Genomic DNA, 15531 nt, shown 5'->3' on the forward strand with positions numbered 1-15531 from the left:
CTCAGGGTCCCTGCTCTTCAAGCTCATGACATGCATCGGAGGCATTTATTTCCTTGCCTCTGTGAGACTCATGGGGACTAGCTTTTTCAAGACCAACAAGAGAAAGCAGCTCTGCCTCCCAAATGCTTTTTATAGGACTCGACTGATAAGGCCAGGCCCACCAGAGGCTTTTTGATGACCTCAAAGTCTGTGGATTAGGGACTTTATTTACATAAGCAACAGTCCCAAGATAGAATTGGTGCTAGATATTTGTTAGATATATGTCTACACGCATCCCTTTATATATCTGTATTCCTGTTAATGAAATTATTTGAGGTATCCTTGCACAAATTGTACACAGGACAATTTCTTCCCGCATAGCATGTATTCTGAACTGTGTTGGTACAACATGCCTACCCCAGCAGCGTCCCTACAAGCAGCTTGGGCGGGCCTCTGTGGCAGGACTAGCTTTGGGAAGCTGTCATTATCATAGTTCACGCACCCTACCAGGAGCATTTATTTCTACTATGAAGGGAGATCTTGACAGACGACCTTCTGCTCAGTCTGAAAACAATTGTTCATAAAGCCAGAGTTAGTGGGTTTCACGCCTCTGTTAATGAAGCCTCAAATATAATGGTGTTCATTTAAGCAAAAGACATTTTTCTTAAGGAAGCATTGGCTTACAAATTGATATATCACTCTGGGCATAAACTAAGGAAGAACTGGAACCTGGTCACAGACTTAAATCAACACACACCTGTTGTGGGTGGCTGTGAGTGTCCTGCATCCCATATGACAGCGTCCCTTCGGGTGAGCTCACTGCTGCCCCAGCCCATTACTAGCCATCTACTTCTCTAGTTTTCTCACAATAAAGCAAATACCCCAAGGTCACCAAAGGATTTCTCTTTTTTTAGTTCTTCTCTGTTAAGAATTTCAGGTCACTGTTAAGAGGACAACACATTTTCGGGGCGCCTGGGTGGCTTGGTCGGTTAAGCGTCCGACTTCGGCTCAGGTCGTGATCTCATGGTCCGTGAGTTCGAGCCCCTCGTCAGGCTCTGTGCTGACAGCTCAGAGCCTGGAGCCTGTTTCGGATTCTGTGTCTCCCTCTCTCTCTGCTCCTCCCCTGTTCATGCTCTGTCTCTCTCTGTCTCAAAAATAAATAAACGTTAAAAAAAATTAAAAAAAAAAAGAGGACAACACATTTTAAGATCATCTCAAAAACAATGAACTCAGCCTTGAAAAGTATGTTGGGGGACAAAAACTGGGAGAATGAAGCGATGTAGGTCTGGGCAAATCAGCTCAAGAAATAAGGAAATAGGAGATTATTGATATGAGAGGCAGGACCTGCCAAGCCTCCGTTTGAGTCATTTTTTCCTCGGCCTTAAAAAAATCCCACTCTCGGCACCTGGGTGGCTCACTTGTTAAGCATCTGACTTCGGCTCAGGTCCTGACCTCACAGTTCGCGAGTTCGATCCCACATCCCGTGAGCTTGAGCCCCGCTTTGGGTGAACGTGAGCCCTGCTTTGCGTAAAACACGAGCCTCGGATGAGCCCCACTTCTTCTCTCTCAAAAAAATAATAAAATTAAATTAAAATTAAATCCCATTCACATCTTCTATTGGACTTCCTTGTATAGACATCAAAGAAATAACATGTGCTCTCACAATACATGGTCTCCTAATGTGAACCTTACTCAAGAGGCACCCAAAGGCGACAGTTGGCATCAGAAATGACTAATGTTATCAACCAGAAAGCCTGAGTCAATAGCAGGTGCAGAAACCATGCTTCCATCTTCAGGAGACTATTATCTTCCTACACAAAAATCACAGTTTTGTGAGGCAAATCCCTATTTGCAACCTCTTCTCAAGGATACTTACTATGAATGAAATAATCCTGTTGTCCCTGGAGAGGTTTACATTTCTGATCAAAAGCCCAAATCTCTCGCTATGTAATTAAAAGTTTTCCAGGTTATCGAAAACGACCAACACCAACACACAGCCCCTACTTGAGTCTCTGTTCGGATAGGTCTACACCAAAACAGGTCTGCCGATTACACGTTTTTTCTTAACCAGCTCCTGGGGAGGTCCCTGAGGTCATCACGGGCCTGTAGGCTGATACACTCACCAACCGAAATGTTCGAATCTGCCAGCTGGACCACCGCAGCCTGCTGGCATGCAGGCAGGGTTAAAATGGCTAAAATTTCTTCCAGGGCTTAGAGGAATTCAGACCTCCAGAGCTCCATAAATTAAAGACTGATAACACTCATTCTCCTTGGGCCTTCTCCAACACTGCATCCTGTTCGGCCCCATCTCTAGTCGGTTTGACTTGGTACATTTCCTCAAAACGAGGGCCAGGAGTGCGGCGCTGCCAAGCTGAAAGTCATTTCCATTTTGGATGGAAATAAGCAATTCCAATTTAGCTCCACTTTAACTCTTTCAAAATAATTTGTAAATATAACCCGATTTTCAGCGAAGCCGGATGCTTCTGGCAATAGATCCCTGCTTTTGGGAGAAATTCAATAAGTGTCGATTGATTTCTTAAAAATTCATCAATTCTTTCTACTAACGATGGTTGGGTGATCCATCTTAAACCTCACCGGAGAATACACCAATTTTATTAGGCTGAGTAAAATATTACCAAGATGATTCAAGTAAAGGGATCAATTACCATAAGGCACCATTTCTCAAAACCCAAATTATATCAGACTAGACACGCTTGTTTCATAGAGTTGCTGTCAAAGGCCGGTGTGTGTTTGTAATCACACGCACAGATTGATCTTCTAACATTATCTTCTAAAGTCCATGAAGGGAAAGCTCAGGGTTTTTGAAATTGCTTAGCCACCGTAATCTTTAATTCAAAAGGAGAACCTCGGTCTCCACTATCTCCAGGAATTTTTGAATCTAAATGAGCTTAAAGTACCAAACCAGCGTATTGACCAGTCTTGTTCCAAGACTCCAAGTCAATAAACTCTCCAAATCTAATAGTCTCAGTAATAGAACTGTTCAATCATTCACTCACGGAAATAAGGATGCACGCAGTTATAGTCTGGAGCAGCTTAAAAGATAATTAAATCAACACCATTCATCTTCCTGAGGATTGTCTGGAAAAGATGAGAGAAATAAACAAAATACGGAAGGACAAACTCCAAACTTATTTAGTGAAACATTCTGTCTTTTTGTAAGATTCCAAGGCCCACAAATAGAACACGATCCACAATGATTTTCCAACACTTTCTCTTCCTTTTTGACCCCACAATGCCGACTGTGGTTAAGGCAAAGACACAATTAATGGAACGCCATTTCAGTGTGTGCACACATGTTATTTCCCAAGCAAGGCCACCATATTGCATAAATCTGGGAGGCACCGTGCACCTCCTGGTCTCTTTGAACGGCACCCCATAGGGGGCGCCGGGGTGGCTCAGTTGGTTCAGTGAATGGCACCCCCTGCCGTTATATAGCACCCACTTACTGTTTTAATACAGGACTTCAAAAAGAAGGAACTCACCCTAAAATCAAACTTCGCCTAGTTCACTTAATAGCATTCCAAGATTTGCCTGAATTACCTGAATTTTTTGTTTAGAAAACCAATGGATCTCCTGGGAACTTGTCATAGATGTGAACATTGTAATTAATTCAAAAGCAAACATCAATGGGCCTTTATTCACGTTTACCAGTACTTTGTGGTTAAGAACATGTAAGGAAAGAATTTTCAAAATCATTGCCCACTGATACCTCTCAGCCAAGGGGAAACAAGGTATAAAAATTACAGTCCAGAGTCCAGCTCTTTTAATCTGAGAGAAAAATATTTAGGGACAAAATAAGGGTGTATAGACATTTTATAACCTTCTTATTTGTTTTCTTCTTAAGTAAACTGCAAACAGATTACTTTAAAACAGTTAGGTAAAACTGATAGCCATTAAATAAGAAATGAGAAGGAGAGATTAGGATTATTTTGTTGTAAGGTATTTGCACGGCCCGAGAAGCAGTTTAGGGTTATTTGAAAGCAGATTTGTATTAGTTGTAAATGTATATGCAAAGTCCAGAGCAACCACTAACAGTAAGAAAAGAAGTAACTTGTTGAGAAGGGGGGAAAAAGCTAATCCTATAAAAGGCTGAATTAAAATCACAAAAGGCAAAACCAGTGGAAGACAAATATAGGAACAAAGAAAAAGGGCGGGGCACCTGGGGGGCTCAGTCAGTTTAGCATTGGACTTGGGCGCAGGTCATGTTCTTGGGGTTCGTGAGTTCCAGCCCCACGTCGGGCTCTTCTGACAGCTCAGTTTCTGTGTCTACCTCTCTCTCTGCCCCTCCCTGACCCATACTCTCTCTCTCTCTCTCAAAAATAAATAAACTTTAAAAAAAAAAAGGAAAAAGGGCAAAGAATGGAAAACAGTAACAAAAGTGATAGATATCATTCCAACCGTATCAATAATCACCATATTTTGTTTCATGTTTATTTATTTTGAGAGACAGAGAGTGAGCGGGGGGTTGGGGGGTGGAGTGAGTGAGACAGAGACAGAATATGATGCAGACTCCATGCTGTCAATGCAGAGCCCAATGTGGGCTCCAACTCAGGAACCCGTGAGATCATGAGCTGAGCTGAAATCAAGAATTAGACACTTAACCGACAGAGCCACCCAGCAACCCCTATCAATAATCACTTTTAACGTCAATGGTCTAACTATAGCAACTAAAATACAGAAGTCATCAGACTGGATCAAAAAAGAAGACCCAATGGTATGTTGTCTACAAGAAACCCAGTTTGTTTATTTTTATTTATTTAAAAAAAAAATTTCGTGTTTATTTTTGAGACACAGAGCACAAGTGGGGGAGGGCAGAGAGAGGGAAACACAGAATCTGAAGCAGGATCCAAGCTCCGAGCTGTCAGCACAGAGCCCAACACAGGGCTCGGACCCCCGAAACCGCGAGATCATGACCTGAGCCAAAGTCAGACGCTTAACCAACTGAGCCACCCAGGTGCCCCTACAAGAAACCCGCTTTAAATATAAACACGTGTAGATTAAAAATAGCAGTTGGAGAAAAATACACCATGATGACACAAATCAAAAGAAAGCAGGAGTAGGTATATTAAGTTCACACAGAGCAGACTTCAGATCGTGGAACGTTATCATGGACAAAGAGGGACATTACATAGCGATAAAGGAGTCAATTCTCCAGGAATATATAACAAGCCTTAACATGTGTGTACCTCTCAACAAAACATAAAAATATATGAGGCAAAAGTCAATAGAATTGCAAGAAGAAATAGATGACTGAACTATTATAAGAGAGACTTGAACTCTGCTCTATCAGACATGAACTGACCCAGTAGCGGAAAGTCAATAAGTCTACTTCATCCAGCAACATCAGCATACACGTTCTACTTGACCTCACTGGGACATTCGCCAAGACAGACCACATTCCGGGTCATAAAATGTACCTTAAAACATTGTGAAGAATAAAAATTAAGGGCATCTGAGTGGCTCAGTTGGTTCAGCGTCCAACTCTTGATTTCAGCTCAGCTCACGATCTCACATTTTGTGAGACTGGGTTCCACGCGGGGCTCTGCGTGGCAGCACAGCGCTTTAAATTTTTTTTGAATGTTTATTTATTTTTGACAGAGAGAGAGAGAGAGACAGAGCATGAGTGGGCGAGGGGCAGAAAAAGAGGGAGAAACAGAAGCTGAAACAGGCTCCAGGTTCCGAGCCGTCAGCACAGAGCCTGATGCAGGGCTTGAACTCACGGACCGCGAGATCATGACCTGAGCAGAAGTCAGCCGTTCAACCGACTGAGCCATCTAGGCGCCCAGGAGCACAGCGCTTTAGATTCTCTCTCTCCCTCTGTCTCTCTGTCCCCTCCCCCCTCAAAATAAATAAATACGTTTTTTAAAAAAGAATAAAAATCATGCCACAGCCACATCTACTATCAGACCACATTAGAATTAAACTAGAAATCAATTGGAGAAAGAAAGTCCCAACACATTTCTACATAACACATGGGTTGAAGAAGAAATCACAGTGAAATTCAAGCATTTTTTACCCAAATGGAAGCAGAACTACAACTTTTCAAAATTTGTAGAATACAACAAAAGCAGTAGAGGGAAGCTTGAACTATTGAATGAATATATTTGAAAAGAAGGAAGATCTATAATCAAATATTTAAGCTTTCACCTTAAGCAGCTTGAGAAAAATAGCAAATTAAGTCCACTGTAAGCATAAAAATAATAAAAATCAGAGCAGAAATCAATGAAATTGGAAACGGGAAATCAATAGAGAAAATCAACAAGACCCAAAACTCCTTTTTTATAAGATCAGTAAAACTGATAAGCCAGCTAGCTAAGAAAACATACACACCCATATTTTTACTAATATCAGAAATGAAAGAGGGGCGCCTGGGTGGCTCAGTTGGTTGAGCAACCGACTTCGGCTCGGGTCATGGTATCGTGGTTTATGACTTCGAACCCGTGTCGAGGCTGACAGCGGGAGCCTGCTTGGGATTCTCTCTCCCTCTCTGTCTGCCCCTCCCCTGTTCTTGCTCTCTCTCTCTCTCTCTCTCTCTCAAAATAACTAAATAAACTGTAAAAAAAAAATAAATAAAGTGATGACGATGATGTGGATGGAGCTAGAGTATAATAGTAAGTATAATAAGTCAGAGAAAGGCAAATACCATGTGATATCACTCATAGGTGGAAATTAAGAAACAGATGAACATAGGGGAAGACAAGGGGAAAAAGAGAGAGGGAGACAAAACGTAAAAGACTTAATGATAGGGGCGCCTGGGTGGCGCAGTCGGTTAAGCGTCCGACTTCAGCCAGGTCACGATCTCGCGGTCCGTGAGTTCGAGCCCCGCGTTGGGCTCTGGGCTGATGGCTCGGAGCCTGGAGCCTGTTTCCGATTCTGTGTCTCCCTCTCTCTCTGCCCCTCCCCCGTTCATGCTCTGTCTCTCTCTGTCCCAAAAATAAATAAAAAACGTTGAAAAAAAAAAAAAAAAAGACTTAATGATAGAAAACAAACTGATGGGGGGTGTAATTTCTATTCTTAATTCCAGCAATTCAATTAACTCTTTTTTTTTTTTTTAAACAAGGCCCAGTTAGGAAAACTCAGTTCTAAGACTAGCACTCACACTTCTTAGCTGTGCCACCATCGAAAGCACCCGAGGGTTCAAATTTCTCGTGTGAAAAAGGAAAGGAGCACATTCAACACACAAAGTAGATGATACTTAAGACCTCTTTCAGAACGCGTGGCATTTCACTGATTCGATGCACGTCGGCTGAAGCCATGCTTTTAGTGTTTTGTTTCCTCGCCATCTTCATAAACCAGTCTGCAAACGGGGGGAAAGAAAGTAATATGAATAGCTTTACAGCCAGAGATGTCGTTATTCACTGAAGTGGAGACTTCCAAGTCTGATCAACGTCTGATCAAACATTCCACACAGTACATATGCCTCCTTCTTGCTTGTGTGACTTCTCTTCTTACGACTCTGTCCCCATTCCTTCCAATCCAGGGACACAGGACTCATTGCGGTACCTCCACTGCCAAAACTGGCTCCTCTTTGAGAACGCTCTTCCCTGGCATCACTTTGGCTCCAGTTCCGTCTCTCTCATTTCCTCCAGGTCTTTACTCGGATGCTACCAGAAGCCATAAAGCCATCCTGTCTAGAGGTACAAAACCCCATCCCCAGTGACTGCGTTCTTCTTAGCACTGCTCAGTACATAATATGCTGTAGGTTTTCAAATAATGTCTGTTCAGTCCTATCCAACTGGAAGGGAAGCCCCACAAGACAGGGAAAGTGGATAAAAGAGTTTCTCCTCAGTAAGGAGAATTAGAGTTCATCAAAAATGAGGCTCCATTAGCCACAGAGTCTCCAAAGAGCCTCCCTGGCATTTGTTCTGGAACGGTATGAACAGTGGATGCTATTATCTGTCTGCCAGTAGTTAATGCTTTTCTGCACTTGACATTGGGTTGCGGTTATTGGCATGTGGTTCTTCACGCCATGGCCGGAATGAGGGACTTGTCTATTGGGCCATAGCTTTCTAAACACTGAGCAGCCACGTTCAAGCCTGCAGATAGTAATGAGGTCTGGACTTTGCACAACATGTACTGACTGGGTGGGACCCTGGGTCGTCTCCCTTGGGAACAGGCAAGAATATTGCCTTTGGGGAGGAGTCTGAGTGTCTCAATCAGTCAGACATCTGACTCTTGATTTTAGCCCAGGGCATGATCTCAGGGTTGTGAGACCCAGCTGGCGGCAGGCTGCACGCTGGCGTGGAGCCTGCTGAAGATTCTCTCTCTCTTTCTCTCTCTCTCTCTCCCCCCCCCCCCCGCCCACTCAGGCTCTTTCTTTCTAAGGAAAAAAATTCCCCTTGGGAAGAAGAGTGCAAACAGATATCGGGGGCTACTACTGGATGACGAAACTAACACGAAAATACCTACACCTCTCCCTATAGTACAGAGTTGTCACTGGAAGCCTTGGTGGCATCCAGAGTGACAGTCCCCGGCCCTCTCTTTGCCTCTAGAAGGGGCCACGGATGTAGTCTTGCCAATGGAACATAAACAGAAGTACCTTTGTCACTAACAAGTCACGGCAGGAGAAAAGTCGAGACGAGTTCCTTCACGCTGTAGTTCCCCTCCTGTTGACAGAAGAGTGGACGTGCAAAGTGTGAGGAACCGTGGACTTGAAGCCATCGTGGCCGGACCTGGATTTCCACATGAGCAAGCACCAAACGGTCGTGTTAAGCCCCTGAGAGGCAACGGGTTTGTTGAACCTGCTCTTGCCCTACCTAACGAGTGCTCAGAGGTTCTTTCCTATTGATGACCCCCCCCCAATTATTTTTAAATCGTTCTAACCCTCTCTCAGAGTTAGAAAGTTCACGATATGAACTAACGTCTCTCAAATACACCACCACACACACACACACACACACACACGCACGCGCATTGGTCTAGAAAGGATTCCCAAGGGACTGTTAACAAAACGAACAAGGTCTGCTCTGGGTTCATTTTCTCTGCATGCACACATGTGCACTGTGCAGTGATCTTTGATGATGAATGGTGACGCTGACTTTTTTTTTAAAAAAATGACCATTCCTGGTACCCCATTAAGTCATAATATGAAATGATTAGTACTAAACAGATGTCGCTATAAAGTGCTCTGTGAGGAGATCAAAGAAAATCTGAAAACTTGGGAGTCATCGACAAGAAGTCCGGAGGGGGAAGCAAGAATTAGATGGTGAAGGTCCCCACATGCCTGAATAAAGGGTTGGATTTTGTATTAAGTAAATGTGCACTCAGGTGTCTCTCAGATTCTCTCTACCTAAACCTCACCTGCACAGAGAATTCTTCCCCGACCAGCCACCTGACTGGAAACTCTGTCCTTGAAGAGTGTTGTCTCTCTTTATCACGTGACCCCTTTCCCGCCTGCCCTCCTCACTAGACTAGAAACTTTCTGACTCAGGGGATGCTGTCTTACTCATTCGCTTATTCTTTGGACCTAGCAGACTGGCTGGCCCGGAGTGTACATTCAATAAGTAATTGCTGAATGAATAAAATTGGGGGTGTTCGTGACTGGTTTGTGTCACTCTGTGCCTGTGCCTAGACCCACGTGGGTCTGGACGTGTTGTCTCCATTAGCAAATAAACCCTTCAACCTTGGAGCCAGAAATGTACACCCAAGCATTTTGCAGGGTGGCCCTAAAATTGCCATGTTCGTCTTCAAGATTTGTCAGTGCACCTCTCTGTAAGGAGGAACATTCGCACAGCGAGAGCCAGGTTGTCTTTCTGGAACAAGCAGACATGAGCCAGCCTTCCCCTGTACCTGGGGAGTGTGGTAGGCAGATGGGGACATATTTTCGAGCCATCCCAGAGCTGGAGAGCTCATTATTGAACCCACTAATAAATGAGGCAGGCTGTTTTCTTTTAAGTCTACATGCCTTCCCTCATTAGGTTCTCTCGTCACCTCCGAAGCAGCCCTGCCTTGCCAACACACCCTGGCCTTGAAAATTCCTGTTTGGGAATGGGAAAAAGTCCTTCTGTTTCTACAATGCCCTTCAGACATGCTATGAACGCATGAACCTAGAAAGCATATATCCTTCTCCAAATCCCTTTTCTGAGCTAAGCTGTGTGTTTAGTAGACAGCGAATTGCTTATGGAATTGGAGAAGGAGGCGCTTGGGTGGCTCCATCGGTTAAGTGTCCGACTTCAGCTCAGTTCATGATCTCCCAGTTCGTGGGTTCGAGCCCCGCGTCGGGCTCTGTGCCGACAGCTCGGAGCCAGGAGCCTGCTTCTGATTCTGTGTCTCCCTCTCTCTCTGCCCCTCCCATGCTCATGTTCTATCTCTCTGTCTCTCAAAACTAGACATTAGAAAAAATTTTTTTTTCAAAAAAGGGAATTGGAGAAAAATAAATCCCAGACACTAGCGAGAGAAATAAGGAAAAGCAAAATAATAGGTCTTCTCCCCCAGAGTATTTGATTGTGTCAAACCCACATCTCTCCCTGCAGGTAAAATTTATATCCAGTTCTTCCCAGGATAAGTAAAGCCCCTTAAAGGACAACTTGATAAGGGTGCCTGGGTGGCTCAGTCGGTTAAGCAGCAGACCCTTGACCTCGGTTCAGGTCATGATCTCATGGCTCATGGAATGAGCCCCACATCAGCACGGAGCCTGTTTGGGATCCTCTCTCTCTCCCTCTCTCTCCGTCCCCTTCCATGCTTTCTCTTTCTCTCTCTCTCTCTCTCTCTCTCTCTCTCTCAAATAAACCTAAACAAAGGAAAAGGACAACCTAAACTATGTCAGGCTCAGAAGCGTCTCCACGAAAACAAACTCCCGCGGGCCTCTGCTGCTAAAGACCTTTCAAGTCTATGGAGAGCCTGATGCCAAAGTGACCACAACATTAACAGTCTGACCGGGGACTGAACGATTGTGACCTCAGTACAGATTTCACTGCCTACGAGCCCTTGCCTATGGCCAGCAGTAACACAGTACAGTGGCTCTGGTTTTTATCTGCTTATTCACTGTTGATCAAGTTTGGGAAAAATGATTCATTATAACCAAACTCCTGAGAGACTGATTTGTGAACCAGAACGCCAATATTATCCGTTGATAACATGAGCTACAGCTGAGGAAGTGGGGGGTGTCTGTTGTACCATCAATAGAATCCCTTCCTAGAAGTCAGTTCTCTTTAACAAATTTATTTTCAGGGCACATTCTTTATTTTACTTAGCTCATCTATTATCATAAGCTCCTAGGTGATTTTCCCAGGAATTAAAGGCACTGAAATTATCTGGCATATTTCTGTGACATGAAGCTGTTATTCGCAAGATCAAAGACAGTGTTAATGAAGCATAGGGTTTACTAATTGCCATAAAGTTCCTAGCCTACCAGTTGAAAATGCATGGGCATCTAGACCGTCAAATAAGAACAATAATCAGTTTATAGTGACGTAAAGTCACAACAAATGCTGTAGTCAATAGAGAGGTTTATTCTTTACCATGGAAAAATCATCTCTATGTCTGATTCATGAATATATTTTTACAATAACGGTTTCTTTTTAATAATTTATGTTTATGTGAGTTACGAATCTATTGCCTTGCACACTAAACGCATGCCATTCTACTATCCATGGCCTATGTATCGAGAAATTACTCAAGAAAATGGCGCACATTTATTTGAAAAGCTCTGAGTCATTACCTTCAGATGCTGTTATTAATTAAAAGTGCGAGGCCGATGAGCACAAATCTTCTGATGTTAGCACTACATTGATTCACCTCATCGTATGAAAGCTGGTTTTGCTTGACTCAGTAAGTACTGATTTCACCTCCGGAGTGTTACGTCCTCACTTTGAAGTCCAAAGTTGAATTTTCAATGACGAACAAATTCAGATGTTACAAGCACCAAGTAGATTTGGTATGTCTGAAATCATAATAAAGGATTCTTTAAAAACACGGCTCAGTGGACACCTGAAAAGGTGTATCTGAATATTCTCTCTCTGTATATCTCATAGGGACTATATATTGAACCACTTGGAGATTTTTCAAAAGAAAAAATGTTGAGTTGTCACAGAATAAAAGTACTGATAATAAACATTAACTGAAATTCTTAATGTTAGTTATCATTATATGCCACTAAGATATGCTAAGTGTTTAATATACAAGATTTTACCATGTAGATATTATTAGACAATAGCAGATATTAAATCATGTATATTGTTATTGTCCCTAGGATTTGCATATTGAGGCTTAAGGGATTATAGAACTTCCTCAGTTCATGACGTCGGTAAGACACAGAGTCAGAATTTGCTCTAGTCTCTTGGCTGTTAACTGAAGCAACAGCACTGTTTTTATGCCAACACCCTCTGACCCCTTCCAGAATGCACTGAAAGAATGAACATAACAAAATTGATCATACTAAACGATATATAAATTACTATGGGGTATAGGAGCACCTTTCCAACCCATTCTGGATAAGGCAAAAGCTTCACAGCCAAGTTAGGGTAAATGACTGACTTTTGAGTGACCAGGTTGACTTCTGAGATTTCAGATGGGCCAGTTTTGTAAGACACCATCGCCATGAAGGGGGCCACCCATAAATCGTTACACAGTTACTGCACCTTCCCTAAGGATTATTGGGCAACTTTGCATAATATCCATATAAACCATAGAAAACAGTAAGGAATCAAAAAATAGACACTGGTATACAGACATTTGATTTTTGACAAAACATAAAATAAATTGACCAAAGCCTAAGGGCTAAAACTAGAAAACATGTAAAAGAAAACATGCGAAAATCAACTTGACTTTGAATACATGAAAATTCCTTCTTTTAATGTTTTTTTTTTTTTAACGTTTATTTATTTTTGAGACAGAGAGAGACACAGCATGAACGGGGGAGGGATAGAGAGAGAGGGAGACACAGAATCGGAAGCAGGCTCCAGGCTCTGGGCCATCAGCCCAGAGTCCGACGCAGGGCTCAAACTCGCGGACCGCGAGATCGTGACCTGAGCCGAAGTCGGACGCTTAACCGACTGAACCACCCAGGCGCCCCTAATGTTTATTTTTGAGAGAGAGAGTGAGTGAGCAGGGGAGGAGCAGAGAGAGGGGGACAGAGGATCTGAAACGGACTCTGCACTGATAGGAGCAAGCCCGATGCGGGGCTCGAACTCACAAACCGTAAATCATGACCTGAGCCAAAGTCAGAAGCTCAACCAATTGAGCCACCCAGGCACCCTCAGACATGAAGATTTCTTAGTTATGACACCAATAACAAGAACTGTGCAACAAAATCAATATGTCCAACTTGCATCAAATTAAAACGCCTGTTCTTCAAAGACAGTGTTAGGAAAATGAAAATGCGGCCACAGAAAGGTTTACAATATATCTATCAGACAAAATAATGGTGAATTCTTACAACGTAATAGTAAGAAAACAACCAATGAAAATCAGCAAAGTATTTACAATCTCTGAAGAACACACAAAAATGGTCAATAACCATATGAAAAATGTTTGACATCTTTACTCATTAAAGAAATGCAGATTAGGTATTGAAAACACATGTTCCCACAACAACTTTTAAACAAACGTTCCTAGCAGATGTATTCACGTATCTCCAATCTGAAAATAACCCAAATGTCCATCAACCAGTGAAGAGATAAACGACTTGTGGTATACCCATATCTGTACTATTTCTCAGCAATTAAAAGGACCAAACTATTTATATATTCAGTATCATGGATGAAAGTCAAAACCATGCTGAGCAACAGAAGACAAATAAAGCGTGCATGCTGTGACTCTACTCATGTGAAATTGCGGAACAGGCAAAACCAGTCTATAGTGACAAAAAGTATCCCAGAGGTGCGCTAGTTGTCAAAAGTAGAAAGGAGTAATTATTTCAAAGAGGCATAAACAAGCTTCGGGGGATAGAAATGTTCTAGAACTTGACGGTGCTGGTGTTTACACTGATGTATACATTTGTCAAAAGTCATCAAACTATGTGATCAAGATAGATGTATTTTTAAATACAAATTATAACCACGATAAATTATAGAAGAATGGCTCTGCTATTACCATTTCACCTTTTTGTTAAGGCTTTGGGGAAACAGGCGTTTTCATACATTGCTGGTTGACATGCAAATTGGTTCATGCAATATTTAGCAAACCTGCTCAGCGTTCATCTTTTGACTTTGCGATCATACTTTTAGTAATTTACCCTAAAGATACACTTCAACCATACAACTGTATATGTGCATAAGGTTACTCATAGCAACATTGTTTATGAATGCCAATTGTTAGGAACAAGCAGATACCTATACACAGGAGTTGAACAAAACTGATACATGTCCCCAAGGGTATATTAGGCAGCCTTGAGGAATAAAGAACATCTCAATGAATTGACATAATGTGATTTCCAAGATATAATTGCCAAGTGAGAGTAAAGTGTAAATATCTATATATTGTGACCTTTTATATTGGAAGGAAAACGAAGAAAATAAATATGCATCGACTCACTAGTGCACAGAGAAGTACAGATGTGTAAACAAAAACCAAATAGGAGGTAGGATCAGAAAAGCACAGAAGAGACGGCAAGTGATACCCATCTGAGTATGCTATTTTTCACAGTCTGACTTTTAAACGATTTCCACGTATCATATACACAAAAAAGTAAATAATAAAGTCATTAAGAATACGAAAATTGCAGGCAAACAGCAAGCGACCTAACTATATTTCTAACGAGAGACATAACCACACCCAAAAGGGTGAGAGGAACTGACCCAAGTGACCTTTAGCCAGTTTATTTTTTATTAGATAGCCTCAGGATGAACAGAAAAAAATGAAGCATAAACACATTTTAAACTCTAGTTATAAGGGATTTGTTTCTTTTCAGTGGGTGTGACTTAACAATTCTAATACTACTTTCTCCAAATTCTAGGATTGAGCAAAGAAGTCAATATATCACAGCCAGATGAAGCCAGGGCTTTCCTGTGAAGCGTAAAGAGAGAGGAGTTGAGAGTTAACCTTCTATATTGCATTGGAATTGGAGGTGCCAGTGTGAACCCATGATCTGATAGGCGGGTGTAGATTTGATGTACATACTGACATATACATGTATAGTGATATATTGAGAGTTAAACAGGTGTGTGTGTGTGTGTGTGTGTGTGTGTGTGCATGTGTGTGCATGCACGCACATCGGCACATGTTTCCTGGCTCTGTCTGCTAAGAGGAACTAAAAGCAGTAATATCCAGTAACAGCGAGTGTACCTCATCATATTATGATATTGAGAAACCATAATCTTGGTTTCTATAATAACACTCTCTTATAAAATATACCAGGGCTCATTAGGATACCAAGTCCAGGGCTGAGGCTGGGGAAGTACAAGATAAGAGGGTTAGACCAAAAATTAAAAAGAAAACAAAACAAAACATACTGGAGCCAGGACACAGGACGTGAACAAGTCCGAAGGGGCTCCCAATGGTTAAAATGCATCGACTCAAGGACGCGTGCTTCCATATCAAAGTGGATAAATGAAGAGTCGAAACTTCAAAGCACTTCCTTATACGACAACTCCA

The sequence above is a fragment of the Panthera tigris genome, chromosome B2, assembly GCF_018350195.1.
Source record: "Panthera tigris isolate Pti1 chromosome B2, P.tigris_Pti1_mat1.1, whole genome shotgun sequence".
NCBI lineage: Eukaryota > Metazoa > Chordata > Mammalia > Carnivora > Felidae > Panthera > Panthera tigris.